This window comes from Engystomops pustulosus, chromosome 1, assembly GCF_040894005.1.
Source record: "Engystomops pustulosus chromosome 1, aEngPut4.maternal, whole genome shotgun sequence".
NCBI classification, from domain to species: domain Eukaryota; kingdom Metazoa; phylum Chordata; class Amphibia; order Anura; family Leptodactylidae; genus Engystomops; species Engystomops pustulosus.
Genome location: NC_092411.1, coordinates 162,599,791 through 162,623,883, shown reverse-complemented (window position 1 = coordinate 162,623,883; position 24,093 = coordinate 162,599,791). Strand labels below are relative to the sequence as shown.

General features: G+C 45.1%; 28 pseudogenes; all 28 read right to left on the bottom strand.

The window, feature by feature from the left end:
• Window positions 1–211: 211 nt before the first annotated feature.
• LOC140106825 (5S ribosomal RNA) lies at window positions 212–330 on the bottom strand (annotated as a pseudogene).
• A 1,211-nt stretch (window positions 331–1,541) lies between these two features.
• Window positions 1,542–1,660, bottom strand: LOC140098048 (5S ribosomal RNA; annotated as a pseudogene).
• Window positions 1,661–1,732: 72 nt separating this feature from the next.
• LOC140111225 (5S ribosomal RNA) lies at window positions 1,733–1,851 on the bottom strand (annotated as a pseudogene).
• A 1,402-nt stretch (window positions 1,852–3,253) lies between these two features.
• LOC140112895 (5S ribosomal RNA) lies at window positions 3,254–3,372 on the bottom strand (annotated as a pseudogene).
• A 1,784-nt stretch (window positions 3,373–5,156) lies between these two features.
• Window positions 5,157–5,275, bottom strand: LOC140112894 (5S ribosomal RNA; annotated as a pseudogene).
• Window positions 5,276–7,440: 2,165 nt separating this feature from the next.
• Window positions 7,441–7,559, bottom strand: LOC140109633 (5S ribosomal RNA; annotated as a pseudogene).
• A 1,209-nt stretch (window positions 7,560–8,768) lies between these two features.
• LOC140097648 (5S ribosomal RNA) lies at window positions 8,769–8,887 on the bottom strand (annotated as a pseudogene).
• A 72-nt stretch (window positions 8,888–8,959) lies between these two features.
• LOC140111203 (5S ribosomal RNA) lies at window positions 8,960–9,078 on the bottom strand (annotated as a pseudogene).
• A 1,594-nt stretch (window positions 9,079–10,672) lies between these two features.
• LOC140106803 (5S ribosomal RNA) lies at window positions 10,673–10,791 on the bottom strand (annotated as a pseudogene).
• Window positions 10,792–11,052: 261 nt separating this feature from the next.
• LOC140106799 (5S ribosomal RNA) lies at window positions 11,053–11,171 on the bottom strand (annotated as a pseudogene).
• Window positions 11,172–11,243: 72 nt separating this feature from the next.
• Window positions 11,244–11,362, bottom strand: LOC140111192 (5S ribosomal RNA; annotated as a pseudogene).
• Window positions 11,363–12,954: 1,592 nt separating this feature from the next.
• Window positions 12,955–13,073, bottom strand: LOC140112956 (5S ribosomal RNA; annotated as a pseudogene).
• A 70-nt stretch (window positions 13,074–13,143) lies between these two features.
• On the bottom strand, window positions 13,144–13,262 carry LOC140103830 (5S ribosomal RNA; annotated as a pseudogene).
• A 263-nt stretch (window positions 13,263–13,525) lies between these two features.
• On the bottom strand, window positions 13,526–13,644 carry LOC140100165 (5S ribosomal RNA; annotated as a pseudogene).
• A 1,594-nt stretch (window positions 13,645–15,238) lies between these two features.
• On the bottom strand, window positions 15,239–15,357 carry LOC140105271 (5S ribosomal RNA; annotated as a pseudogene).
• Window positions 15,358–15,429: 72 nt separating this feature from the next.
• Window positions 15,430–15,548, bottom strand: LOC140113345 (5S ribosomal RNA; annotated as a pseudogene).
• Window positions 15,549–16,189: 641 nt separating this feature from the next.
• On the bottom strand, window positions 16,190–16,308 carry LOC140113261 (5S ribosomal RNA; annotated as a pseudogene).
• Window positions 16,309–16,380: 72 nt separating this feature from the next.
• On the bottom strand, window positions 16,381–16,499 carry LOC140103760 (5S ribosomal RNA; annotated as a pseudogene).
• Window positions 16,500–16,761: 262 nt separating this feature from the next.
• LOC140100154 (5S ribosomal RNA) lies at window positions 16,762–16,880 on the bottom strand (annotated as a pseudogene).
• A 453-nt stretch (window positions 16,881–17,333) lies between these two features.
• LOC140106945 (5S ribosomal RNA) lies at window positions 17,334–17,452 on the bottom strand (annotated as a pseudogene).
• A 640-nt stretch (window positions 17,453–18,092) lies between these two features.
• LOC140108039 (5S ribosomal RNA) lies at window positions 18,093–18,211 on the bottom strand (annotated as a pseudogene).
• A 72-nt stretch (window positions 18,212–18,283) lies between these two features.
• Window positions 18,284–18,402, bottom strand: LOC140113040 (5S ribosomal RNA; annotated as a pseudogene).
• A 1,930-nt stretch (window positions 18,403–20,332) lies between these two features.
• Window positions 20,333–20,451, bottom strand: LOC140097637 (5S ribosomal RNA; annotated as a pseudogene).
• A 261-nt stretch (window positions 20,452–20,712) lies between these two features.
• LOC140113011 (5S ribosomal RNA) lies at window positions 20,713–20,831 on the bottom strand (annotated as a pseudogene).
• A 640-nt stretch (window positions 20,832–21,471) lies between these two features.
• LOC140103814 (5S ribosomal RNA) lies at window positions 21,472–21,590 on the bottom strand (annotated as a pseudogene).
• Window positions 21,591–21,660: 70 nt separating this feature from the next.
• LOC140113340 (5S ribosomal RNA) lies at window positions 21,661–21,779 on the bottom strand (annotated as a pseudogene).
• A 262-nt stretch (window positions 21,780–22,041) lies between these two features.
• LOC140111392 (5S ribosomal RNA) lies at window positions 22,042–22,160 on the bottom strand (annotated as a pseudogene).
• Window positions 22,161–22,423: 263 nt separating this feature from the next.
• Window positions 22,424–22,542, bottom strand: LOC140096785 (5S ribosomal RNA; annotated as a pseudogene).
• Between the last annotated feature and the right edge of the window lie 1,551 nt (window positions 22,543–24,093).

The following is a 24,093-nucleotide window of genomic DNA, read 5'->3' as shown; positions in this document are numbered from 1 at the left end:
ACACAATTTTCAGGTTCAAAAAGGTCAACGTAACTTGGGATTCCCAGCCAGTCTCCCATGCTGGTACTTGCCAAGCCTTAAGCTGCATTGCTGCTGTGATATGACAAGAGCAGGCACATTTAGCTTAGAATGGCCGATGACAGCAGCTGCCTAATTTCTACCTTCTTTTACTATCTCATAGAGAAACTATCACAGTTTTCAGGTTCAATAAGGTCAACAAAACTTGGGATTCCCAGCCAGTCTCCCATGCTGGTACTTGCCAAGCCTTAAGCTGCATTGCTGCTGCGATCTGACGAGAGCAGGCACATTCAGCTTAGAATGGCCATTGACAGCAGCTGTTCAATTTGAACCTTCTTTTACCATCTTTGACAGAGAAACTAACACAATTTTCAGGTTCAAAAAGGTCAACGGAACTTGGGATTCCCAGCCAGTCTGCCATGCTGGTACTTGCCAAGCCTTAAGCTGCATTGCTGCTGCGATCTGATGAGTGCAGGCACATTCAGCTTAGAATGGCTATTGACAGCAGCTGCCTCATTTCTACCTTCTTCTACTATCTCATAGAGAAACTAACACAATTTTCAGGTTCAAAAAGGTCAACGGAACTTGGGATTCCCAGCCAGTCTCCAAATGCTGGTACTTGCCAAGCCTTAAGCTGCATTGCTGCTGCGATATGACGACAGCAGGCACATTCAAATTAGAATGGCCGTTGACAGCAGCTGTTCAATTTGAACGTTCTTTTACCATCTTTGACAGAGAAACTAACACAATTTTCAGGTTCAAAAAAGTCAACGGAACATGGGATTCCCAGCCAGTCTCCCATGCTGGTACTTGCCAAGCCTTAAGCTGCATTGCTGCTGCGATCTGACGAGAGCAAGCACATTCAGCTAGATTGGCCGTTGACAGCAGCTGTTCAATTTGAACCTTCTTTTACCATCTTTGACAGAGAAACTAACACAATTTTCAGGTTCAAAAAGGACAACTGAACTTGGGATTCCCAGCCAGTCTCCCAGCTGGTACTTTCCAAGCCTTAAGCTGCATTGCTGCTGCGATCTGACGAGAGCAGGCACATTCAGCTTAGAATGGCCGATGACAGCAGCTGTCTAATTTCTACCTTCTTTTACAGTTTCATAGAGAAACTAACACAGTTTTCAGGTTCAAAAAGGTCAACGGAACATGGGATTACCAGCCAGTCTGCCATGCTGGTACAAGCCAAGCCTTTAGCTGCATTGCTGCTGTGATATGACGAGAGCAGGCACATTCAGCTTAGAATGGCCGATGACAGCAGCTGCCTAATTTCTACCTTCTTTTACTATCTCATAGAGAAACTATCACAGTTTTCAGGTTCAAAAAGGTCAACAAAACTTGGGATTCCCAGCCAGTCTCCCATGCTGGTACTTGCCAAGCCTTAAGCTGCATTGCTGCTGCGATCTGACGAGAGCAAGCACATTCAGCTTAGAATGGCCGAAGACAGCAGCTGTTCAATTTGAACCTTCTTTTACCATCTTTGACAGAGAAACTAACACAATTTTCAGGTTCAAAAAGGTCAATGGAACTTGGGATTCCCAGCCAGTCTCCCATGCTGGTACTTGCCAAGCCTTAAGCTGCATTGCTGCTGCGATCTGACGAGAGCAGGCACATTCAGCTTAGAATGGCCATTGACAGCAGCTGTTCAATTTGAACCTTCTTTTACCATCTTTGACAGAGAAACTAACACAATTTTCAGGTTCAAAAAGGTCAACGGAACTTGGGATTCCCAGCCAGTCTCCCATGCTGGTACTTGCCAAGCCTTAAGCTGCATTGCTGCTGCGATCTGACGAGCGCAGGCACATTCAGCTTAGAATGGCCATTGACAGCAGCTGCCTCATTTCTACCTTCTTTTACTATCTCATAGAGAAACTAACACAATTTTCAGGTTGAAAAAGCTCAACGGAACTTGGGATTACCAGCCAGTCTCCAAATGCTGGTACTTGCCAAGCCTTAAGCTGCATTGCTGCTGCGATCTGACGACAGCAGGCACATTCAGATTAGAATGGCCGTTGACAGCAGCTGTTCAATTTGAACGTTCTTTTACCATCTTTGACAGAGAAACTAACAGAATTTTCAGGTTCAAAGAGGTCAACGGAACTTGGTATTCCCAGCCAATCTGCCATGCTGGTACTTGCCAAGCCTTAAGCTGCATTGCTGCTGCGATCTGACGAGCACAGGCACATTCAGCTTAGAATGGCCATTGACAGCAGCTGCCTCATTTCTACCTTCTTTTACTATCTCATAGAGAAACTAACACAATTTTCAGGTTGAAAAAGGTCAACGGAACTTGGGATTCCCAGCCAGTCTCCAAATGCTGGTACTTGCCAAGCCTTAAGCTGCATTGCTGCTGCGATCTGACGACAGCAGGCACATTCAGATTAGAATGGCCGTTGACAGCAGCTGTTCAATTTGAACCTTCTTTTACCATCTTTGACAGAGAAACTAACACAATTTTCAGGTTCAAAAAGGTCAACGGAACTTGGGATTCCCAGCCAGTCTGCCATGCTGGTACTTGCCAAGCCTTAAGCTGCATTGCTGCTGCGATCTGACGAGCGCAGGCACATTCAGCTTAGAATGGCTATTGACAGCAGCTGCCTCATTTCTACCTTCTTCTACTATCTCATAGAGAAACTAACACAATTTTCAGGTTGAAAAAGGTCAACGGAACTTGGGATTCCCAGCCAGTCTCCAAATGCTGGTACTTGCCAAGCCTTAAGCTGCATTGCTGCTGCGATCTGACGACAGCAGGCACATTCAGATTAGAATGGCCGTTGACAGCAGCTGTCTAATTTCTACCTTCTTTTACTATCTCATAGAGAAACAAACACAGTTTTCAGGTTCAAAAAGGTCAACGGAACATGGGATTACCAGACAGTCTGCCATGCTGGTACTTGCCAAGCCTTTAGCTGCATTGCTGCTGTGATATGACAAGAGCAGGCACATTCAGCTTAGAATGGCCGATGACAGCAGCTGCCTAAATTCTAATTTCTTTTACTATCTCATAGAGAAACTATCACAGTTTTCAGGTTTAATAAGGTCAACAGAACTTGGGATTCCCAGCCAGTCTCCCATGCTGGTACTTGCCAAGCCTTAAGTTGCATTGCTGCTGCGATCTGAAGACAGCAAGCACATTCAGCTTAGAATGGCCGTTGACAGCAGCTGTTCAATTTGAACCTTCTTTTACCATCTTTGACAGAGAAATTAACACAATTTTCAGGTTCAAAAAGGTCAACGGAACTTGGGATTCCCAGCCAGTCTCCCATGCTGGTACTTGCCAAGCCTTAAGCTGCATTGCTGCTGCGATCTGACGACAGCAGGCACATTCAGCTTAGAATGGCCGTTGACAGAAGCTGTTCAATTTGAACCTTCTTTTACCATCTTTGACAGAGAAACTAACACAGTTTTCAGGTTCAAAAAGATCAACGGAACTTGGGATTCCCAGCCCGTCTCCCATGCTGGTAATTGCCAAGCCTTAAGCTGCATTGCTGCTGCGATCAGACGAGAGCAAGCACATTCAGCTTAGAATGGCCGTTGACAGCAGCTGTTCAATTTGAACCTTCTTTTACCATCTTTGACAGAGAAACTAACACAATTTTCAGGTTCAAAAAGGTCAACGGAACTTAGGATTCCCAGCCAGTCTGCCATGCTGGTACTTGCCAAGCCTTAAGCTGCATTGCTGCTGCGATCTGACGAGCGCAGGCACATTCAGCTTAGAATGGCCATTGACAGCAGCTGCCTCATTTCTACCTTCTTTTACTATCTCATAGAGAAACTAACACAATTTTCAGGTTGAAAAAGCTCAACGGAACTTGGGATTACCAGCCAGTCTCCAAATGCTGGTACTTGCCAAGCCTTAAGCTGCATTGCTGCTGCGATCTGACGACAGCAGGCACATTCAGATTAGAATGGCCGTTGACAGCAGCTGTTCAATTTGAACGTTCTTTTACCATCTTTGACAGAGAAACTAACAGAATTTTCAGGTTCAAAGAGGTCAACGGAACTTGGTATTCCCAGCCAATCTGCCATGCTGGTACTTGCCAAGCCTTAAGCTGCATTGCTGCTGCGATCTGACGAGCACAGGCACATTCAGCTTAGAATGGCCATTGACAGCAGCTGCCTCATTTCTACCTTCTTTTACTATCTCATAGAGAAACTAACACAATTTTCAGGTTGAAAAAGGTCAACGGAACTTGGGATTCCCAGCCAGTCTCCAAATGCTGGTACTTGCCAAGCCTTAAGCTGCATTGCTGCTGCGATCTGACGACAGCAGGCACATTCAGATTAGAATGGCCGTTGACAGCAGCTGTTCAATTTGAACCTTCTTTTACCATCTTTGACAGAGAAACTAACACAATTTTCAGGTTCAAAAAGGTCAACGGAACTTGGGATTCCCAGCCAGTCTGCCATGCTGGTACTTGCCAAGCCTTAAGCTGCATTGCTGCTGCGATCTGACGAGCGCAGGCACATTCAGCTTAGAATGGCTATTGACAGCAGCTGCCTCATTTCTACCTTCTTCTACTATCTCATAGAGAAACTAACACAATTTTCAGGTTGAAAAAGGTCAACGGAACTTGGGATTCCCAGCCAGTCTCCAAATGCTGGTACTTGCCAAGCCTTAAGCTGCATTGCTGCTGCGATCTGACGACAGCAGGCACATTCAGATTAGAATGGCCGTTGACAGCAGCTGTCTAATTTCTACCTTCTTTTACTATCTCATAGAGAAACAAACACAGTTTTCAGGTTCAAAAAGGTCAACGGAACATGGGATTACCAGACAGTCTGCCATGCTGGTACTTGCCAAGCCTTTAGCTGCATTGCTGCTGTGATATGACAAGAGCAGGCACATTCAGCTTAGAATGGCCGATGACAGCAGCTGCCTAAATTCTAATTTCTTTTACTATCTCATAGAGAAACTATCACAGTTTTCAGGTTTAATAAGGTCAACAGAACTTGGGATTCCCAGCCAGTCTCCCATGCTGGTACTTGCCAAGCCTTAAGTTGCATTGCTGCTGCGATCTGAAGACAGCAAGCACATTCAGCTTAGAATGGCCGTTGACAGCAGCTGTTCAATTTGAACCTTCTTTTACCATCTTTGACAGAGAAATTAACACAATTTTCAGGTTCAAAAAGGTCAACGGAACTTGGGATTCCCAGCCAGTCTCCCATGCTGGTACTTGCCAAGCCTTAAGCTGCATTGCTGCTGCGATCTGACGACAGCAGGCACATTCAGCTTAGAATGGCCGTTGACAGAAGCTGTTCAATTTGAACCTTCTTTTACCATCTTTGACAGAGAAACTAACACAGTTTTCAGGTTCAAAAAGATCAACGGAACTTGGGATTCCCAGCCCGTCTCCCATGCTGGTAATTGCCAAGCCTTAAGCTGCATTGCTGCTGCGATCAGACGAGAGCAAGCACATTCAGCTTAGAATGGCCGTTGACAGCAGCTGTTCAATTTGAACCTTCTTTTACCATCTTTGACAGAGAAACTAACACAATTTTCAGGTTCAAAAAGGTCAACGGAACTTAGGATTCCCAGCCAGTCTGCCATGCTGGTACTTGCCAAGCCTTAAGCTGCATTGCTGCTGCGATCTGACGAGCGCAGGCACATTCAGCTTAGAATGGCCATTGACAGCAGCTGCCTCATTTCTACCTTCTTTTACTATCTCATAGAGAAACTAACACAATTTTCAGGTTGAAAAAGCTCAACGGAACTTGGGATTACCAGCCAGTCTCCAAATGCTGGTACTTGCCAAGCCTTAAGCTGCATTGCTGCTGCGATCTGACGACAGCAGGCACATTCAGATTAGAATGGCCGTTGACAGCAGCTGTTCAATTTGAACGTTCTTTTACCATCTTTGACAGAGAAACTAACAGAATTTTCAGGTTCAAAGAGGTCAACGGAACTTGGTATTCCCAGCCAATCTGCCATGCTGGTACTTGCCAAGCCTTAAGCTGCATTGCTGCTGCGATCTGACGAGCACAGGCACATTCAGCTTAGAATGGCCATTGACAGCAGCTGCCTCATTTCTACCTTCTTTTACTATCTCATAGAGAAACTAACACAATTTTCAGGTTGAAAAAGGTCAACGGAACTTGGGATTCCCAGCCAGTCTCCAAATGCTGGTACTTGCCAAGCCTTAAGCTGCATTGCTGCTGCGATCTGACGACAGCAGGCACATTCAGATTAGAATGGCCGTTGACAGCAGCTGTTCAATTTGAACCTTCTTTTACCATCTTTGACAGAGAAACTAACACAATTTTCAGGTTCAAAAAGGTCAACGGAACTTGGGATTCCCAGCCAGTCTGCCATGCTGGTACTTGCCAAGCCTTAAGCTGCATTGCTGCTGCGATCTGACGAGCGCAGGCACATTCAGCTTAGAATGGCTATTGACAGCAGCTGCCTCATTTCTACCTTCTTCTACTATCTCATAGAGAAACTAACACAATTTTCAGGTTGAAAAAGGTCAACGGAACTTGGGATTCCCAGCCAGTCTCCAAATGCTGGTACTTGCCAAGCCTTAAGCTGCATTGCTGCTGCGATCTGACGACAGCAGGCACATTCAGATTAGAATGGCCGTTGACAGCAGCTGTTCAATTTGAACCTTCTTTTACCATCTTTGACAGAGAAACTAACACAATTTTCAGGTTCAAAAAGGTCAACGGAACTTGGGATTCCCAGCCAGTCTGCCATGCTGGTACTTGCCAAGCCTTAAGCTGCATTGCTGCTGCGATCTGACGAGCGCAGGCACATTCAGCTTAGAATGGCTATTGACAGCAGCTGCCTCATTTCTACCTTCTTCTACTATCTCATAGAGAAACTAACACAATTTTCAGGTTGAAAAAGGTCAACGGAACTTGGGATTCCCAGCCAGTCTCCAAATGCTGGTACTTGCCAAGCCTTAAGCTGCATTGCTGCTGCGATCTGACGACAGCAGGCACATTCAGATTAGAATGGCCGTTGACAGCAGCTGTCTAATTTCTACCTTCTTTTACTATCTCATAGAGAAACAAACACAGTTTTCAGGTTCAAAAAGGTCAACGGAACATGGGATTACCAGACAGTCTGCCATGCTGGTACTTGCCAAGCCTTTAGCTGCATTGCTGCTGTGATATGACAAGAGCAGGCACATTCAGCTTAGAATGGCCGATGACAGCAGCTGCCTAAATTCTAATTTCTTTTACTATCTCATAGAGAAACTATCACAGTTTTCAGGTTTAATAAGGTCAACAGAACTTGGGATTCCCAGCCAGTCTCCCATGCTGGTACTTGCCAAGCCTTAAGTTGCATTGCTGCTGCGATCTGAAGACAGCAAGCACATTCAGCTTAGAATGGCCGTTGACAGCAGCTGTTCAATTTGAACCTTCTTTTACCATCTTTGACAGAGAAATTAACACAATTTTCAGGTTCAAAAAGGTCAACGGAACTTGGGATTCCCAGCCAGTCTCCCATGCTGGTACTTGCCAAGCCTTAAGCTGCATTGCTGCTGCGATCTGACGAGAGCAGGAACATTCAGCTTAGAATGGCCGAAGACAGCAGCTGTCTAATTTCTACCTTCTTTTACTATCTCATAGAGAAACTAACACAGTTTTCAGGTTCAAAATGGTCAATGGAAGTTGGGATTCCCAGCCAGTCTCCCATGCTGGTACTTGCCAAGCCTTAAGATGCATTGCTGCTGCAATCTGACGAGAGCAGGCACATTCAGCTTAGAATGGCCGAAGACAGCAGCTACCTAATTTCTACCTTCTTTTACTATCTCATAGAGAAACTAACACAGTTTTCAGGTTCAAAATGGTCAATGGAAGTTGGGATTCCCAGCCAGTCTCCCATGCTGGTACTTGCCAAGCCTTAAGCTGCATTGCTGCTGCGATCTGACGAGAGCAAGCACATTCAGCTTAGAATGGCCGTTGACAGTAGCTGTTCAATTTGAACCTTCTTTTACCATCTTTGACAGAGAAACTAACACAATTTTCAGGTTCATAAAGGTCAACGGAACTTGGGATTCCCTGCCAGTCTCCCATGCTGGTACTTGCCATGCCTTAAGCTGCATTGCTGCTGCGATCTGGCGAGAGCAAGCACATTCAGCTTAGAATGGCCGTTGACAGCAGCTGTCTAATTTCTACCTTCTTTTACTATCTCATAGAGAAACTAACACAGTTTTCAGGTTCAAAATGTTCAATGGAACTTGGGATTCCCAGCCAATCTCCCATGCTGGTACTTGCCAAGCCTTAAGCTGCATTGCTGCTGCGATCTGACGAGAGCAGGCACATTCAGCTTAGAATGGCCGATGACAGCAGCTGTCTAATTTCTACCTTCTTTTACTATCTCATAGAGAAACTAACACAGTTTTTAGGTTCAAAATGGTCAATGGAACTTGGGATTCCCAGCCAGTCTCCCATGCTGGTACTTGCCAAGCCTTAAGCTGCATTGCTGCTGCGATCTGACGACAGCAGGCACATTCAGCTTAGAGTGGCCGAAGACAGCAGCTGCCTAATTTCTACCTTCTTTTACTATCTCATAGAGAAACTAACACAATTTTCAGGTTCAAAAAGGTCAACAGAACTTGGGATTCCCAGCCAGTCTCCCAATGCTGGTACTTGCCAAGCCTTAAGCTGCATTGCTGCTGCGATCTGACGACAGCAGGCACATTCAGATTAGAATGGCCGTTGACTGCAGCTGTTCAATTTGAACCTTCTTTTACCATCTTTGACAGAGAAACTAACACAATTTTCAGATTTTAAAAGGTCAACGGAACTTGGGATTCCCAGCCAGTCTCCCACGCTGGTACTTGCCAAGCCTTAAGCTGCATTGCTGCTGCGTTCTGACGAGAGCAAGCACATTCAGCTTAGAATGGCCGTTGACAGCAGCTGTTCAATTTGAACCTTCTTTTACCATCTTTGACAGAGAAACTAACACAATTTTCAGGTTCAAAAAGGTCAACGGAACTTGGGATTCCCAGCCAGTCTCCCATGCTGGTACTTGCCAAGCCTTAAGCTGCATTGCTGCTGCGATCTGACGAGCGCAGGCACATTCAGCTTAGAATGGCCATTGACAGCAGCTGCCTCATTTCTACCTTCTTTTACTATCTCATAGAGAAACTAACACAATTTTCAGGTTGAAAAAGGTCAACGAAACTTGGGATTCCCAGCCAGTCTCCAAATGCTGGTACTTGCCAAGCCTTAAGCTGCATTGCTGCTGCGATCTGACGACAGCAGGCACATTCAGCTTAGAATGGCCGTTGACAGCAGCTGTTCAATTTGAACGTTCTTTTACCATCTTTGACAGAGAAACTAACACAATTTTCAGGTTCAAAAAGGTCAACGGAACTTGGGATTCCCAGCCAATCTGCCATGCTGGTACTTGCCAAGCCTTAAGCTGCATTGCTGCTGCGATCTGACGAGCACAGGCACATTCAGCTTAGAATGGCCATTGACAGCAGCTGCCTCATTTCTACCTTCTTTTACTATCTCATAGAGAAACTAACACAATTTTCAGGTTGAAAAAGGTCAACGGAACTTGGGATTCCCAGCCAGTCTCCAAATGCTGGTACTTGCCAAGCCTTAAGCTGCATTGCTGCTGCGATCTGACGACAGCAGGCACATTCAGATTAGAATGGCCGTTGACAGCAGCTGTTCTATTTGAACATTCTTTTACCATCTTTGACAGAGAAACTAACACAATTTTCAGGTTCAAAAAGGTCAACGTAACTTGGGATTCCCAGCCAGTCTCCCATGCTGGTACTTGCCAAGCCTTAAGCTGCATTGCTGCTGCGATCTGACGAGAGCAAGCACATTCAGCTTAGAACGGCTGTTGGCAGCAGCTGTTCAATTTGAACCTTCTTTTACCATCTTTGACAGAGAAACTAACACAATTTTCCGGTTCAAAAAGGTCAACGGAACTTGGGATTCCCAGCCAGTCTGCCATGCTGGTACTTGCCAAGCCTTAAGCTGCATTGCTGCTGCGATCTGACGAGCGCAGGAACATTCAGCTTAGAATGGCTATTGACAGCAGCTGCCTCATTTCTACCTTCTTCTACTATCTCATAGAGAAACTAACACAATTTTCAGGTTCAAAAAGGTCAACGGAACTTGGGATTCCCAGCCAGTCTCCAAATGCTGGTACTTGCCAAGCCTTAAGCTGCATTGCTGCTGCGATCTGACGACAGCAGGCACATTCAAATTAGAATGGCCGTTGACAGCAGCTGTTCAATTTGAACGTTCTTTTACCATCTTTGACAGAGAAACTAACACAATTTTCAGGTTCAAAAAAGTCAACGGAACATGGGATTCCCAGCCAGTCTCCCATGCTGGTACTTGCCAAGCCTTAAGCTGCATTGCTGCTTCGATCTGACGAGAGCAAGCACATTCAGCTTAGAATGGCCGTTGACAGCAGCTGTTCAATTTGAACCTTCTTTTACCATCTTTGACAGAGAAACTAACACAATTTTCAGGTTCAAAAAGGACAACGGAACTTGGGATTCCCAGCCAGTCTCCCAGCTGGTACTTGCCAAGCCTTAAGCTGCATTGCTGCTGCGATCTGACGAGAGCAGGCACATTCAGCTTAGAATGGCCGATGACAGCAGCTGTCTAATTTCTACCTTCTTTTACTATCTCATAGAGAAACTAACACAGTTTTCAGGTTCAAAAAGGTCAACAAAACTTGGGATTCCCAGCCAGTCTCCCATGCTGGTACTTGCCAAGCCTTAAGCTGCATTGCTGCTGCGATCTGACGAGAGCAGGCACATTCAGCTTAGAATGGCCATTGACAGCAGCTGTTCAATTTGAACCTTCTTTTACCATCTTTGACAGAGAAACTAACACAATTTTCAGGTTCAAAAAGGTCAACGTAACTTGGGATTCCCAGCCAGTCTCCCATGCTGGTACTTGCCAAGCCTTAAGCTGCATTGCTGCTGTGATATGACGAGAGCAGGCACATTTAGCTTAGAATGGCCGATGACAGCAGCTGCCTAATTTCTACCTTCTTTTACTATCTCATAGAGAAACTATCACAGTTTTCAGGTTCAATAAGGTCAACAAAACTTGGGATTCCCAGCCAGTCTCCCATGCTGGTACTTGCCAAGCCTTAAGCTGCATTGCTGCTGCGATCTGACGAGAGCAGGCACATTCAGCTTAGAATGGCCATTGACAGCAGCTATTCAATTTGAACCTTCTTTTACCATCTTTGACAGAGAAACTAACACAATTTTCAGGTTCAAAAAGGTCAACGGAACTTGGGATTCCCAGCCAGTCTCCCATGCTGGTACTTGCCAAGCCTTAAGCTGCATTGCTGCTGCGATCTGACGAGCGCAGGCACATTCAGCTTAGAATGGCCATTGACAGCAGCTGCCTCATTTCTACCTTTTTTTACTATCTCATAGAGAAACTAACACAATTTTCAGGTTGAAAAAGGTCAACGGAACTTGGGATTCCCAGCCAGTCTCCAAATGCTGGTACTTGCCAAGCCTTAAGCTGCATTGCTGCTGCGATCTGACGACAGCAGGCACATTCAGATTAGAATGGCCGTTGACAGCAGCTGTTCAATTTGAACGTTCTTTTACCATCTTTGACAGAGAAACTAACAGAATTTTCAGGTTCAAAAGGTCAACGGAACTTGGTATTCCCAGCCAATCTGCCATGCTGGTACTTGCCAAGCCTTAAGCTGCATTGCTGCTGCGATCTGACGAGCACAGGCACATTCAGCTTAGAATGGCCATTGACCGCAGCTGCCTCATTTCTACCTTCTTTTACTATCTCATAGAGAAACTAACACAATTTTCAGGTTGAAAAAGGTCAACGGAACTTGGGATTCCCAGCCAGTCTCCAAATGCTGGTACTTGCCAAGCCTTAAGCTGCATTGCTGCTGCGATCTGACGACAGCAGGCACATTCAGATTAGAATGGCCGTTGACAGCAGCTGTTCAATTTGAACGTTCTTTTACCATCTTTGACAGAGAAACTAACACAATTTTCAGGTTCAAAAAGGTCAACGGAACTTGGGATTCCCAGCCAGTCTCCCATGCTGGTACTTGCCAAGCCTTAAACTGCATTGCTGCTGCGATCTGACGAGAGCAAGCACATTCAGCTTAGAACGGCCGTTGGCAGCAGCTGTTCAATTTGAACCTTCTTTTACCATCTTTGACAGAGAAACTAACACAATTTTCAGGTTCATAAAGGTCAACGGAACTTGGGATTCCCAGCCAGTCTGCCATGCTGGTACTTGCCAAGCCTTAAGCTGCATTGCTGCTGCGATCTGACGAGCGCAGGCACATTCAGCTTAGAATGGCTATTGACAGCAGCTGCCTCATTTCTACCTTCTTCTACTTTCTCATAGAGAAACTAACACAATTTTCAGGTTGAAAAAGGTCAACGGAACTTGGGATTCCCAGCCAGTCTCCAAATGCTGGTACTTGGCAAGCCTTAAGCTGCATTGTTGCTGCGATCTGACGACAGCAGGCACATTCAGATTAGAATGGCCGTTGACAGCAGCTGTCTAATTTCTACCTTCTTTTACTATCTCATAGAGAAACAAACACAGTTTTCAGGTTCAAAAAGGTCAATGGAACATGGGATTACCAGACAATCTGCCATGCTGGTACTTGCCAAGCCTTTAGCTGCATTGCTGCTGTGATATGACAAGAGCAGGCACATTCAGCTTAGAATGGCCGATGACAGCAGCTGCCTAATTTCTAATTTCTTTTACTATCTCATAGAGAAACTATCACAGTTTTCAGGTTTAATAAGCTCAACAGAACTTGGGATTCCCAGCCAGTCTCCCATGCTGGTACTTGCCAAGCCTTAAGTTGCATTGCTGCTGCGATCTGACGACAGCAGGCACATTCAGATTAGAATGGCCGATGACAGCAGCTGTTCAATTTGAACCTTCTTTTACCATCTTTGACAGAGAAACTAACACAATTTTCAGGTTCTAAAAGGTCAACGGAACTTGGGATTCCCAGCCAGTCTCCCATGCTGGTACTTGCCAAGCCTTAAGCTGCATTGCTGCTGCGATCTGACGAGAGCAGGCACATTCAGCTTAGAATGGCTGATGACAGCAGCTGCCTAATTTCTACCTTCTTTTACTATCTCATAGAGAAACTAACACAGTTTTCAGGTTCAATAAGGTCAACGGAACTTGGGATTCCCAGCCAGTCTCCCAAGCTGGTACTTGCCAAGCCTTAAGCTGCATTGCTGCTGCGATCTGACGAGAGCAGGCACATTCAGCTTAGAATGGCCATTGACAGCGGCTGTTCAATTTGAACCTTCTTTTACCATCTTTGACAGAGAAATTAACACAATTTTCAAGTTCAAAAAGGTCAACGGAACTTGGGATTCCCAGCCAGTCTCCCATGCTGGTACTTGCCAAGCCTTAAGCTGCATTGCTGCTGCGATCTGACGACAGCACGCACATTCAGCTTAGAATGGCCGTTGACAGAAGCTGTTCAATTTGAACCTTCTTTTACCATCTTTGACAGAGAAACTAACACAATTTTCAGGTTCAAAAAGGTCAACGGAACTTGGGATTCCCAGCCAGTCTCCCATGCTGGTACTTGCCAAGCCTTAAGCTGCATTGCTGCTGCGATCTGACGAGAGCAAGCACATTCAGCTTAGAATGGCCGTTGACAGCAGCTGTTCAATTTGAACCTTCTTTTACCATCTTTGACAGAGAAACTAACACAATTTTCAGGTTCAAAAAGGTCAAAGGAACTTGGGATTCCCAGCCAGTCTGCCATGCTGGTACTTGCCAAGCCTTAAGCTGCATTGCTGCTGCGATCTGACGAGCGCAGGCACATTCAGCTTAGAATGGCCATTGACAGCAGCTGCCTCATTTCTACCTTCTTTTACCGTCTCATAGAGAAACTAAGATACTTTTCAGGTTGAAAAAGGTCAACGGAACTTGGGATTCCCAGCCAGTTTCCAAATGCTGGTACTTGCCAAGCCTTAAGATGCATTGCTGCTGCGATCTGACGAGAGCAAGCACATTCAGCTTAGAATGGCCGTTGACAGCAGCTGTTCAATTTGAACCTTCTTTTACCATCTTTGACAGAGAAACTAACACAATTTTTAGGTTCAATAAGGTCAACGGAACTTGGGATTCCCAGCCAGTCTGCCATGCTGGTACTTGCCAAGCCTTAAGCTGCATTGCTGCTGCGATCTGACGAGCGCAGGCACAATCAGCTTAGAATGGCCATTGACAGCAGCTGCCTCATTTCTACCTTCTTTTACTATCTCATAGAAAAACTAACACAATTTTCAGGTTCAAAAAGGTCAACGGAACTTGGGATTCCCAGCCAGTCTCCCATGCTGGTACTTGCCAAGCCTTAAGCTGCATTGCTGCTGCGATCTGCCGAGCGCAGGCACAATCAGCTTAGAATGGCCATTGACAGCAGCTGCCTCATTTCTACCTTCTTTTACTATCTCATAGAGAAACTAACACAATTTTCAGGTTGAAAAAGGTCAACGGAACTTGGGATTCCCAGCCAGTCTCCAAATGCTGGTACTTGCCAAGCCTTAAGCTGCATTGCTGCTGCGATCTGACGAGAGCAAGCACATTCAGCTGAGAATGGCCGTTGACAGCAGCTGTTCAATTTGAACCATCTTTTAGCATCTTTGACAGAGAAACTAAAACAATTTTCAGGTTCAAAAAGGTCAACGGAACTTGGGATTCCCAGCCAGTCTCCCATGCTGATACTTGCCAAGCCTTAAGCTGCATTGCTGCTGCGATCTGCCGAGAGCAAGCACATTCAGCTTAGAATGGCTGATGACAGCAGCTGTTCAATTTGAACCTTCTTTTACCATCTTTGACAGAGAAACTAACACAATTTTAAGGTTCAAAAAGGTCAACGGAACTTGGGATTCCCAGCCAGTCTCCCATGCTGGTACTTGCCAAGCCTTAAGCTGCATTGCTGCTGCGATCTGACGACAGCACGCACATTCAGCTTAGAATGGCCGTTGACAGCAACTGTTCAATTTGAACCTTCTTTTACCATCTTTGACAGAGAAACTAACACAATTTTCAGGTTGAAAAAGGTCAACGGAACTTGGGATTCCCAGCCAGTCTCCCATGCTGGTACTTGCCAAGCCTTAAGCTGCATTGCTGCTGCGATCTGATGAGAGCATACACATTCAGCTTAGAATGGCCGACGACAGCAGCTGTCTAATTTCTACCTTCTTTTACTATCTTATAGAGAAACTAACATAGTTTTCAGGTTCAAAAAGGTCAACGGAACTTGGGATTCCCAGCCAGTCTCCCATGCTGGTACTTGCCAAGCCTTAAGCTGCATTGCTGCTGCGATCTGACGAGAGCAAGCACATTCAGCTTAGAATGGCCATTGACAGCAGCTTTTCAATTTGAACCATCTTTTAGCATCTTTGACAGAGAAACTAACACAATTTTCAGGTTCAAAAAGGTCAACGGAACTTGGGATTCCCAGCCAGTCTCCCATGCTGGTACTTGCCAAGCCTTAAGCTGCATTGCTGCTGTGATCTGACGAGAGCAAGCACATTCAGCTTAGAATGGCCGATGACAACAGCAGCCTAATTTCTACCTTCTTTCACTATCTCATAGAGAAACTAACACAATTTTCAGGTTTAAAAAGGTCAACAGAACTTGGGATTCCCAGCCAGTCTCCCATGCTGGTACTTGCCAAGCCTTAAGCTGCATTGCTGCTGCGATCTGCCGAGAGCAAGCACATTCAGCTTAGAATGGCTGATGACAGCAGCTGTTCAATTTGAACCTTCTTTTACCATCTTTGACAGAGAAACTAACACAATTTTCAGGTTCAAAAAGGTCAACGGAACATGCGATTCCCAGCCAGTATCCCATGCTGGTATTTGCCAAGCCTTAAGCTGCATTGCTACTGCGATCTGACGAGAGCAGGCACAGTCAGCTTAGAATGGCCGATGACAGCAGCTGCCGAATTTCTACCTTCTTTTACTATCTCAGAAAGAAACTAACACAGTTTTCAGGTTCAAAAATGTCAACAGAACTTAGGATTCCCAGACAGTCTCGCATGCTGGTACTTGCCAAGCCTTAAGCTGCATTGCTGCTGCGATCTGACGACAGCAGGCACATTCAGCTTAGAACGGCCATTGACAGAAGCTGTTCAATTTGAACCTTCTTTTACCATCTTTGACAGAGAAACTAACACAATTTTCAGGTTCAAAAAGGTTAACGGAACTTGGGATTCCCAGCCAGTCTCCCATGCTGGTACTTGCCAAGCCTTAAGCTGCATTGCTGCTGCGATCTGACGACAGCAGGCACATTCAGCTTAGAATGGCCATTAACAGCAGCTGTTCAATTTGAACCTTCTTTTACCATCTTTGACAGAGAAACTAACACAATTTTCAGGTTCAAAAAGGTCAACGGAACTTGGGATTCCCAGCCAGTCTCCCATGCTGGTACTTGCCAAGCCTTAAGCTGCATTGCTGCTGCGATCTGACGAGAGCAGGCACATTCAGCTTAGAATGGCCGATGACAGCAGCTGTCTAATTTCTACCTTCTTTTACTATCTCATAGAGAAACTAACACAATTTTCAGGTTCAAAAAGGTCAACAGAACTTGGGATTCCCAGCCAGTCTCCCAATGCTGGTACTTGCCAAGCCTTAAGCTGCATTGCTGCTGCGATCTGACGACAGCAGGCACATTCAGCTTAGAATGGCCGTTCACAGCAGCTGTTCAATTTGAACCTTCTTTTACCATCTTTGACAGAGAAACTAACAAAATTTTCAGGTTCAAAAAGGTCAACGGAACTTGGGATTCCCAGCCAGTCTCCCATGCTGGTACTTGCCAAGCCTTAAGCTGCATTGCTGCTGCGATCTGACGAGAGCAAGCACATTCAGCTTAGAATGGCCGTTGACAGCAGCTGTTCAATTTGAACCTTCTTTTACCATCTTTGACAGAGAAACTAACACAATTTTCAGGTTCAAAAAGGTCAACGGAACATGGGATTACCAGCCTGTCTGCCATGCTGGTACTTGCCAAGCCTTAAGCTGCATTGCTGCTGCGATCTGACGACAGCAGGCACATTAAGCTTAGAGTGGCCGAAGACAGCAGCTGCCTAATTTCTACCTTCTTTTACTATCTCATAGAGAAACTAACACAATTTTCAGGTTCAAAAAGGTCAACAGAACTTGGGATTCCCAGCCAGTCTCCCAATGCTGGTACTTGCCAAGCCTTAAGCTGCATTGCTGCTGCGATCTGACGACAGCAGGCACATTCAGATTAGAATGGCCGTTGACAGCAGCTGTTCAATTTGAACCTTCTTTTACCATCTTTGACAGAGAAACTAACACAATTTTCAGATTTTAAAAGGTCAACGGAACTTGGGATTCCCAGCCAGTCTCCCACGCTGGTACTTGCCAAGCCTTAAGCTGCATTGCTGCTGCGATCTGACGAGAGCAGGCACATTCAGCTTAGGATGGCCGATGACAGCAGCTGTCTAATTTCTACCTTCTTTTACTATCTCATAGAGAAACTAACACAGTTTTCAGGTTCAAAAAGGTCAACGGAACATGGGATTACCAGCCTGTCTACCATGCTGGTACTTGCCAAGCCTTTAGCTGCATTGCTGCTGTGATATGACGAGAGCAGGAACATTCAGCTTAGAATGGCCGAAGACAGCAGCTGTCTAATTTCTACCTTCTTTTACTATCTCATAGAGAAACTAACACAGTTTTCAGGTTCAAAATGGCCAATGGAAGTCGGGATTCCCAGCCAGTCTCCCATGCTGGTACTTGCCAAGCCTTAAGCTGCATTGCTGCTGCGATCTGACGAGAGCAGGCACATTCAGCTTAGAATGGCCGAAGACAGCAGCTGCCTAATTTCTACCTTCTTTTAATATCTCATAGAGAAACTAACACAATTTTCAGGTTCAAAAAGGTCAACAGAACTTGGGATTCCCAGCCAGTCTCCCAATGCTGGTACTTGCCTAGCCTTAAGCTGCATTGCTGCTGCGATCTGACGACAGCAGGCACATTCAGCTTAGAATGGCCGTTGACAGCAGCTGTTCAATTTGAACCTTCTTTTACCATCTTTAAAAGAGAAACTAACACAATTTTCAGGTTCAAAAAGGTCAACGGAACTTGGGATTCCCAGCCAGTCTCCCATGCTGGTACTTGCCAAGCCTTAAGCTGCATTGCTGCTGCGATCTGACGAGAGCAGGCACATTCAGCTTAGACTGGCCATTGACAGCAGCTTTTCAATTTGAACCTTCTTTTACCGTCTGTGACAGAGAAACTAATACAATTTTCAGGTTCAAAAAGGGCAACGGAACTTGGGATTCCCAGCCAGTCTCCCATGCTGGTACTTGCCAAGCCTTAAGCTGCATTGGTGCTGCGATCTGACGAGAGCAAGCACATTCAGCTTAGAATGGCCGTTGACAGCAGCTGTTCAATTTGAACCTTCTTTTACCATCTTTGACAGAGAAACTAACACAATTTTCAGGTTCAAAAAGGTCAACGGAACATGGGATTACCAGCCTGTCTGCCATGCTGGTACTTGCCAAGCCTTAACCCCTTCCCGACGCGCGCCGTACTAGTACGGCGCGCGCCGGGTCCCGGTGCATGGAGAGGGCTCGCGGGCCGAGCCCTCTCCATAGCCGGTAAGTCTTTGCTGCATATTGCAGCAAAGGCTTACCGGTAACACCCGCGATCGGTGCTAGCACCGATCGCGGGTGCTTTCCCCGCGATCACCTCCGCCAATGCTGCCGGAGGCTTCAAAAAGATGGCGCCGCATGGGCGCCGCCATCTTGGCGCGGATCTTCGCTCCCCGATGACGTCACGGGGAGCGGTGATCCGTTGCCATGACAGCATCGGGCCTCACGAAGGCCCGAAGCTGTCTCGTTTTAACCTATTCATTACAATGTGCTATCAGCACATTGTAATGAATGAGGAGTAAAATCCCCATATACTGCCATATTGCAGTATGGCAGTATATGGTAGGATCGATCAGACAACCTAGGGTTAAAGTACCCTAGGGAGTCTGAAAAATAGTTAAAGTAAAAGTAAAAAAAAGTTTAAAAAAAAAAAATTATATTAAAAAAACCTAAAAATTCAAATCACCCCCCTTTCCCTAGAACTGATATTAATATTAATAAACAGTAAAAATCATAAACACATTAGGTATCACCGCGTCCGAAAATGTCCGATCTATCAAAATATCATAACGGTTTTTCACTGCGTTTAACCCCGTAACGGAAAATAGCGTCCAAAGTCAAAAATGACATTTTTTTGCCATTTTGGAAAATATAAAAAAATTAATAAAAAGTGATCAAAAGGTAGCACTGTCCTAACAATGATAGCAATGAAAACGGCATCAAAAGTCGCAAAAAATGACACCACCCACAGCTCCGTACACCAAAGTATGAAAAAGTTATTAGCGCCAGAAGATGACAAAATCAAAAAAAAAATTTTTGTACAGGAGGTTTTAATTTTTTTTAAATGTATGAAAACATTATAAAACCTGTACAAATGTGGTATCCCTGTGATCGTAGCAACCCAAAGAATAAAGTAGACCTGTCATTTGGGGCACACAGTGAAAGCTGTAAAATCCAAGCCCACAAGAAAACGTCGCAAATGTGTTTTTTCACCATTTTCACTGCATTTGGAATTTTTTTCCCGCTTCCCAGTACGCTCCATGGAACATTAAATACCGTCACTACGAAGTGCAATTTGTTACGCAGAAAATAAGCCATAAAAGAGCTCTTTATGTGGAAAAATAAAAAAGTTATAGATTTTTGAAGGTGGCGTGTGAAAAATGGAAGTGAAAAAACTAAAAAAGGCCAAGTCGTTAAGGGGTTAAGCTGCATTGCTGCTGCGATCTAACGAGAGCAGGCACATTCAGCTTAGAATGGCCGATGACAGCAGCTGTCTAATTTCTACCTTCTTTTACTATCTCATAGAGAAACTAACACAGTTTTTAGGTTCAAAATGGTCAATGGAACTTGGGATTCCCAGCCAGTCTCCCATGCTGGTACTTGCCAAGCCTTAAGCTGCATTGCTGCTGCGATCTGACGACAGCAGGCACATTCAGCTTAGAATGGCCGAAGACAGCAGCTGCCTAATTTCTACCTTCTTTTAATATCTCATAGAGAAACTAACACAATTTTCAGGTTCAAAAAGGTCAACAGAACTTGGGATTCCCAGCCAGTCTCCCAATGCTGGTACTTGCCAAGCCTTAAGCTGCATTGCTGCTGCGATCTGACGACAGCAGGCACATTCAGATTAGAATGGCCGTTGACAGCAGCTGTTCAATTTGAACCTTCTTTTACCATCTTTGACAGAGAAACTAACACAATTTTCAGATTTTAAAAGGTCAACGGAACTTGGGATTCCCAGCCAGTCTCCCACGCTGGTACTTGCCAAGCCTTAAGCTGCATTGCTGCTGCGTTCTGACGAGAGCAAGCACATTCAGCTTAGAATGGCCGTTGACAGCAGCTGTTCAATTTGAACCTTCTTTTACCATCTTTGACAGAGAAACTAACACAATTTTCAGGTTCAAAAAGGTCAACGGAACTTGGGATTCCCAGCCAGTCTCCCATGACGGTACTTGCCAAACCTTAAGCTGCATTGCTGCTGCGATCTGACGAGAGCAAGCACATTCAGCTTAGAATGGCAGATGACAGCAGCTGTCTAATTTCTACCTTCTTTTACTATCTCATAGAGAAACTAACACAGTTTATAGGTTCAAAATGGTCAACGGAACTTGGGATTCCCAGCCAGTCTCCCATGCTGGTACTTGTCAAACCTTAAGCTGCATTGCTGCTGCGATCTGACGAGAGCAGGCATATTCAGCTTAGAATGGCCGATGACAGCAGCTGTCCAATTTCTACCTTCTTTTACTATCTCATAGAGAAACTAACATAGTTTTCAGGTTCAAAAAGGTCAACGGAACTTGGGATTCCCAGCCAGTCTCCCATGCAGGTACTTGCCAAGCCTTAAGCTGCATTGCTGCTGCGATCTGACAAGAGCAGGCACATTTAGCTTAGAATGGCCAATGACAGCAGCTTCCTAATTTCTACCTTCTTTTACTATCTCATAAAGAAACTAACACAATTTTCAGGTTCAAAAAGGTCAACAGAACTTGGGATTCCCAGCGAGTCTTCCATGCTGGTACTTGCCAAGCCTTAAGCTGCATTGCTGCTGCGATCTGCGAGAGCAGGCACATTCAGCTTAGAATGGCCGATGACAGCAGCTGTTCAATTTGAACCTTCTTTTACTATCTTTGAATGAGAAACTAACACAATTTTCAGGTTCAAAAAGGTCAACGGAACTTGGGATTCCGAGCCAGTCTCCCATGCTGGTACTTGCCAAGCCTTAAGCTGCATTGCTGCTGCGATCTGACGAAAGCAAGCACATTCCGCTTAGAATGGCCGTTGACAGCAGCTGTTCAATTTGAACCTTCTTTTACCATCTTTGACAGAGAAACTAACACAATTTTCAGGTTCAAAAAGGTCAACGGAACTTGGGATTCCCAGCCAGTCTCCCATGCTGGTACTTGCCAAGCCTTAAGCTGCATGGCTGCTGCGATCTGACGAGAGCAGGAACATTCAGCTTAGAATGGCCGATGACAGCAGCTGTCTAATTTCTACCTTCTTTTACTATCTCATAGAGAAACTAACACAGTTTTTAGGTTCAGAATGGTCAATGGAACTTGGGATTCCCAGCCAGTCTCCCATGCTGGTACTTGCCAAGCCTTAAGCTGCATTGCTGCTGCGATCTGACGAGAGCAGGCACATTCAGCTTAGAATGGCCGAAGACAGCAGCTGCCTAATTTCTACCTTCTTTTACTATCTCATAGAGAAACTAACACAATTTTCAGGTTCAAAAAGGTCAACGGAACTTGGGATTCCCAGCCAGTCTCCCAATGCTGGTACTTGCCAAGCCTTAAGCTGCATTGCTGCTGCGATCTGACGACAGCAGGCACATTCAGATTAGAATGGCCGTTGACAGCAGCTGTTCATTTTGAACCTTCTTTTACCATCTTTGACAGAGAAACTAACACAATTTGCAGGTTCTAAAAGGTCAACGGAACTTGGGATTCGCAGCCAGTCTCCCATGCTGGTACTTGCCAAGCCTTAAGCTGCATTGCTGCTGCGATCTGACGAGAGCAAGCACATTCAGCTTAGAATGGCCGTTGACAGCAGCTGTTCAATTTGAAGCTTCTTTTACCATCTTTGAAAGAGAAACTAACACAATTTTCAGGTTCAAAAAGGTCAACAGAACTTGGGATTCCCAGCCAGTCTCCCATGCTGGTACTTGCCAAGCCGTAAGCTGCATTGCTGCTGCGATCTGACGACAGCAGGCACATTCAGCTTAGAATGGCCGATGACAGCAGCTGTTCAGTTTGAACCTTCTTTTACCATCTTTGACAGAGAAACTAACACAATTTTCAGATTTTAAAAGGTCAACGGAACTTGGGATTCCCAGCCAGTCTCCCATGCTGGTACTTGCCAAGCCTTAAGCTGCATTGCTGCTGCGTTCTGACGAGAGCAAGCACATTCAGCTTAGAATGGCCGTTGACAGCAGCTGTTCAATTTGAACCTTCTTTTACCATCTTTGACAGAGAAACTAACACAATTTTCAGGTTCAAAAAGGTCAACGGAACATGGGATTACCAGCCTGTCTGCCATGCTGGTACTTGCCAAGCCTTAACCCCTTCCCGACGCGCGCCGTACTAGTACGGCGCGCGCCGGGTCCCGGGGCATGGAGAGGGCTCGCGGGCCGAGCCCTCTCCATAGCCGGTAAGTCTTTGCTGCATATTGCAGCAAAGGCTTACCGGTAACACCCGCGATCGGTGCTAGCACCGATCGCGGGTGCTTTCACCGCGATCACCTCCGCCAATGCTGCCGGAGGCTTCAAAAAGATGGCGCCGCATGGGCGCCGCCATCTTGGCGCGGATCTTCGCTCCCCGATGACGTCACGGGGAGCGGTGATCCGTTGCCATGACAGCATCGGGCCTCACGAAGGCCCGAAGCTGTCTCGTTTTAACCTATTCATTACAATGTGCTATCAGCACATTGTAATGAATGAGGAGTAAAATCCCCATATACTGCCATATTGCAGTATGGCAGTATATGGTAGGATCGATCAGACAACCTAGGGTTAAAGTACCCTAGGGAGTCTGAAAAATAGTTAAAGTAAAAGTAAAAAAAAGTTTAAAAAAAAAAAATTATATTAAAAAAACCTAAAAATTCAAATCACCCCCCTTTCCCTAGAACTGATATTAATATTAATAAACAGTAAAAATCATAAACACATTAGGTATCACCGCGTCCGAAAATGTCCGATCTATCAAAATATCATAACGGTTTTTCACTGCGTTTAACCCCGTAACGGAAAATAGCGTCCAAAGTCAAAAATGACATTTTTTTGCCATTTTGGAAAATATAAAAAAATTAATAAAAAGTGATCAAAAGGTAGCACTGTCCTAACAATGATAGCAATGAAAACGGCATCAAAAGTCGCAAAAAATGACACCACCCACAGCTCCGTACACCAAAGTATGAAAAAGTTATTAGCGCCAGAAGATGACAAAATCAAAAAAAAAATTTTTGTACAGGAGGTTTTAATTTTTTTTAAATGTATGAAAACATTATAAAACCTGTACAAATGTGGTATCCCTGTGATCGTAGCAACCCAAAGAATAAAGTAGACCTGTCATTTGGGGCACACAGTGAAAGCTGTAAAATCCAAGCCCACAAGAAAACGTCACAAATGTGTTTTTTCACCATTTTCACTGCATTTGGAATTTTTTTCCCGCTTCCCAGTACGCGCCATGGAACATTAAATACCGTCACTACGAAGTGCAATTTGTTACGCAGAAAATAAGCCATAACAGAGCTCTTTATGTGGAAAAATAAAAAAGTTATAGATTTTTGAAGGTGGGGTGTGAAAAATGGAAGTGAAAAAACTAAAAAAGGCCAAGTCGTTAAGGGGTTAAGCTGCATTGCTGCTGCGATCTGACGAGAGCAGGCACATTCAGCTTAGAATGGCCGATGACAGCAGCTGTCTAATTTCTACCTTCTTTTACTATCTCATAGAGAAACTAACACAGTTTTTAGGTTCAAAATGG